The sequence below is a fragment of the Engraulis encrasicolus genome, chromosome 23 (assembly GCF_034702125.1).
Source record: "Engraulis encrasicolus isolate BLACKSEA-1 chromosome 23, IST_EnEncr_1.0, whole genome shotgun sequence".
NCBI classification, from domain to species: Eukaryota; Metazoa; Chordata; class Actinopteri; order Clupeiformes; family Engraulidae; genus Engraulis; species Engraulis encrasicolus.
Window position 1 is genome coordinate 30,712,035 of NC_085879.1, and position 5,315 is coordinate 30,717,349.

At 42.7% G+C, this 5,315-nt stretch overlaps 1 long non-coding RNA gene across 1 annotated transcript; it reads right to left on the reverse strand.

Moving 5' to 3' along the window:
* Positions 1-543: 543 nt before the first annotated feature.
* LOC134440273 (uncharacterized) lies at positions 544-4,459 on the reverse strand. Its single transcript, XR_010032939.1, has 7 exons — positions 3,816-4,459; positions 2,736-2,802; positions 2,435-2,539; positions 1,908-1,986; positions 1,694-1,803; positions 1,314-1,418; positions 544-712 (listed from the first exon to the last, which is right to left on the reverse strand). It is a non-coding gene; the product is annotated as an uncharacterized LOC134440273 (long non-coding RNA).
* Between the last annotated feature and the right edge of the window lie 856 nt (positions 4,460-5,315).

Here is a 5,315-nt window from a genome sequence, read left to right on the forward strand (position 1 = left end):
CCGCATTTTGAATTCAAAGCGTGCTCCTCAACGCAACGGTAAAGCGTTTTCATGCACTTTTGACTAGTGACGGGGTTTGCGCAGTTTTCCCGCCGTGTCGGCGATTTTGTTTTGTCACAGCGCATTTCTGTTACTAAACGCAAATATGTTTTGCTGTGCCCTAACCAAAACCACCCCTAAACCTAACCTGTCAGTGAAGTAATGTTTCTGCTGCACGACTTAACTTGAAAATGCGTATTGGACACACGCGATAGTGAGTTCAAATCAGCGTGTCATAGATACGCTTAGCCTATGCATGATGTTTGGGAAGGGCACAATTCATAAAACTCAGAAACATACAATGCTTTTTCAAAAAAGGGTTCTATGTTCCCCGCTGCATCCAAGTAGACTGCTGCCACATTGCTAAGAGCAGGTTGTTGTTACATCTCTGACAGGTTAGGTTTAAGGATAGTTTTAGTCAGGGCACATACAAAAATGGATTTTAGTAAAAGTTGTCAATTCATAGTAAATATGTGGTAAATATGAAAGTAAGAGGAAAAATACTACAGGTACTGCCTTTTAATACAGACTATACAGGTATGTACAACATTATAAACATTGCTGTTGATTTCATGTTCTTCAGACGCCAATCATGCCAGCAGGGTCTACTGAAGGTCTCTGGTCACTGCGTCCTCGTCATACTGCAACAGACACTCAGTCTCACTTCTGGGAGCTGTAGAAACAACAAATAAATTAATACTTCACCATGCACCTCATATTGACATAGCAAATATATCAATAAGCAAGTCATATTGAGCCCAACAGGGATAATCTCCTATTTCAGTCTTCTATGGTCTCATGCACTATGTCTCCCTGCCAGGATATGTAGGATGTAAGAAAAGAAATCAAAACATAGCAATGCACAGCATTGAGAACTTATCTATAAAGTAGCACAAGTCATATTGCCAATGTAGGCCAGGGGTGGGGAACCTATGTCTTGAGGGCCATTTGCGACCCTTGAGGCCGTTTTATCTGGTCCCCGATATAATTTTAATGTTATTCAGCTTCACATAAAATATGACATATTTTGTAAAGGAACCTTAGAAAATACATTTGCAATACAATTAAGTTATATTCAGGGAAGCTGAAGAAGGTGGTGTTTGTTTAAATGTGGCTGCCTTCAATATAGGTCTAAAGTGAAGGGGAAAATCCTGGTTTGTGTTCATAGTACGGCCCTTGGAGAACTTTTACGGCCCCTCGGGTGAATTTGAATTGGCCCTTCGAATTGGCCCTTCGGTTCCCCACCACTGACGTAGGCTATAGGTTAAGCTTACCCTCTTTCACTCTTCTGTGGTGAGACTGTGCCCATTTTGGGTTGACCTCCACACGCGTCTGTAGCACAGCACACAGGATTGCAGGACACAGCATCCTGCAGGACACTACAAAAAAAAAAAAAAAAAACAAGGGGAATGAATAAATTACCTGACCAGTTATTAAACAAATGAAAATTGATGTGCCAGAGCTGTGGTAAAAGTAACCTTGGGTCCAAATCATCTAGGCCTAGGGTGTGTGTGTGTGTGTGTGTGTGTGTGTGTGTGTGTGTGTGTGTGTGTGTGTGTGTGTGTGTGTGTGTGTGTGTGGTAAATCCAGTGTTCACATTATTCAGATATGAGAATTAATTCATTCATTCATTTTAACTGACATTAGTACATACCCATATCAGTGCCATTTCACCCTGCCAAGACACTGGACCTGGGTCTATTGGAGCTCTCTGCTCAGGGTGTCCTCGTTATACTGCAGCAGGCACTGTTGTTTCTATAGTTCCTAGAAGCGAGACAAATAAATAAATACTTTGCCATGAACCTCATATTGACATAGCAAATATGTCAATAAGCAAGACCTATTGAGCCCAACAGGGATAATCTTACACTATATCAGTTTTCTGTGGTCTCTTGTAAGATTGGCCCATCACCATTCTGCAGGACACTACCGTCTCCCTGCCAGGATCTGTAGGATGTAAGAAAATAAATCAAAACATAGCAATGCACAGCATTGATTACTTATCTATAAAGTAGCACAAGTCATATTGACAATGTAGGCCAGGGGTGGGGAACCTATGTCTCTAGGGCCGTTTGCGACCCTTGAGGCAGTTTTATCTGGCCCCCCGATATAATTTTCATGCTATTCAGCTTCACATGAAATATGACATATTTTGTAAAGGAATCTTAGAAAATACATTTGCAATACAATTAAATTATATTCAGGGAAGCTGAAGAAGGTGGCGTTTGTTTAAATGTGGCTGCCTTCAATATAGGTCTAAAGTGAAAGGGAAAATCCTGGTTTGTGTTCATAGTAAGGGCCTTGGAGACTTTTACGGCCCCTCGGATGAATTTGAAGCGGCCCTTCGAATGAGAAACGTTCCCCGACCCTGACGTAGGCTATAGGTTAAGCTTACCCTCTTTCACTCTTCTGTGGTGAGACTGTGCCCATTTTGGGTTGACCTCCACACGCGTCTGTAGCACAGCACACAGGATTGCAGGACACAGCATCCTGCAGGACACTTCAAAAAACAAGGGGAACGAATAAATGACCTGTCCAGTTCTATAAAAAAGAATACCCTGAAAAAGAACACCCTGTTGTTTCTACAGCTCCTAAAAGCGAGACAAATAAATTAAATATTTTGCCATGCACCTCATATTGACATAGCAAATGTATCAATGAGCAAGTCATATTGGTCACAAAGAAGTTAATCTTACATTCTTTCAGTCTTCTATGGCGAGTTAGGCCTTCAGGTGACTCGTCTTCGCCATATGAGACAGCAGCCTGTGAAAACATGGTAAATAGAATAACCCATTAACCTTGGGTCCTAATATAATACATGGACATAAACTAGCCTACATTATTTAGACAAGGTCAGTAGACCTCCACGTGAAACAATAAGAAAAAGTGACCATACATAATTTCAATTTCTTGAAGAGGCCATCTACACTTATTTGTGCAACAAGTGCTGTTTTGAGGACCCATACTTTTAAAGGACAGGTTGCCTACTGTTGCAAATGGCAGGGTATTTCACATTGATTTCGGGGTGGCGTGCTCAACTTGACCACTCTGGTCGATATTGAGCTCGCGCTGATACATTGGGCTCGCGTTACTGAGAGCTGCCGCCAGAACTTCTCACGGTTAGCTTTCATAATATAGAACGCAACAAGGAAGAATCGGTCGGTTTGGTGAAAGGGCAAGGTGTTTCAATGGATGTTAGCTACTCGATACATAGTAGTGACGCTACGACCAAGCTACTAGAGAATGTAATTAAACTAGTCGCTTCGCTACTGCCCAGCACTGAAAACCAACATACCCAGACGGCACACCAGTCTTTCCAACGTCGCCTAGATGCATTTTTGCCGCTGTAAAATACATTGGCAAGGCGTCTAAGCGTTAGTTCATCAGCGAAATGCCGGGCAGACGTGAAAAATGAGCAGTGCCCAACATCTAGTTGATGAGCTAACGCAATAGCATGCTAACGGTAGCCTTTGTCTTATCTTTAGGCAGGGGAAAGGCAACTGAGAACGAGCAATGTCAAACAATTCACCATCAACACGTATAGTTAGCATATTCACTGTTTCACCACAGCATTTTGTCATTACGATGCTCGCAAGTCATCAGAATTTCCTAGCGTACAGCAGCAACTAGTGTAGTCACATTGAGGGGACTTGAGCTACCAGCTATGTAAAGCGGCTGTGCCATAACTTAGCAATGGCGGATCTGTGTTCAGATGAGCTATTCAATCGCTCTTGAGTACTGAAACTTTAAACCACAGTTGAGTAAAATGTACTTACATGTATATGAAGCCCATTTTCCGTTGGTATGTGAGGAACTTTCCCCCCATATCGCCAAGAAACTTGTAAACCACACAGACAACGCGTGGTTCTGCTCAATCAGGAAGGTGCTGTTGACCGCGGCTGATGGCTTCTTTGTGGCTTGTGTGTGGAATTCGCATTGTGCCAATTCGTTTTACTGCCACCTAAAGGCTTGGTGTAGAACTAATTTAACCAGAGACGGTCTATTTTCAACTAACTTGAACAATCCTTGCTTTAGTTCAGAATACCATTTAAAAACCAGAGTGGCCAAGCACATTGATGTTTTTCCTCAAAAGCAGCTGAGGAACCTTTTTAATTCGAAGGGTCACTTCAAAATGTATGTCCAAGAAAGATCATTCAGATGATTCTATTTTGATAGCCTAGGCCTATTCTGTAGGTTCATTTAAATGTTTATAGCACAGATCGAATTGTTTGATCAACTTAATTTCTGAGCTTATAGTATCATAATAAAATGTACTGGCAGCAAAGCTGTGGCTAGTAGAAATGTTTAATGCAGGGGTGGGGAACCTTTTTCATTCGAGGGGCCACTTCAAATTCCTACCATGGTCATAAAATCCTCCGGGGGCCGTACTATGAACACAAATCAGGATTTCCCCATAAAATTTAGGCCTATATAGACACCTTTAGGCCTATATAGAAATATAGACATCTTTAAAGGTAGACACCTTTAAAACAGTCCCCACCTTTTCTATGTCCCCTGAATATAGGCTAACTTAATTGCATTGGAAATGTAATTTCTAAGATTCCTGTGAAGTTGCAAAACATTATAATGATATCAGGGGCCGGATAAAACGGCCTCAAGGGCCCTCGAGACATAGGTTCCCTATCCCTGGTTTAATGGTTAGTGATTCTGAAAAACACCACTGGGCAGCGTGAAAAAACATAGCCTACACATACACAGACACAGACACACACACATTTTAGTAAAAGGCCAAAAAATGCCCTAGGGCCCCAACAATCCCGTTGCCTAGGGACCCCAAAATCCTAGAAACAGGCCTGCCGACCCCCCACTCCCTCCCACCCACCTGACCTCACCCCACCCCACCCCACTTGAAATTGACTGGGGCAGCTCCCGACCTGATCACTGGCATTTACATATTAAAGGCTCTTCTAAGAAGGGGATGGGAGGGGGGCATGGGGGAGCCGCAAATGCTGTGGCTTGAGGTATGAGGCAATTTAAGGTGCAAAACTCATCCACAAATTCCTCTTTTCATGCAGTGATAGAACTCTTAATTATCCTGTGTACGTGACTGATGCTATATGGAACTGCAAGGAGGGAAAGTAGAAGAGATGAGGTGTTTAACACTAGAACTACCAGGATTTTTCTGCCTACCTAGAAGTACCAGAGAGGGGTCATTTGACCCTGCGGCTTTTACCTAATACACTAATCACTCATTTTGTTATGGTAATGAGGCTGTTAGGGGCCGTGTGTGGGGTGAGGGGTGAGGGGGTCACACC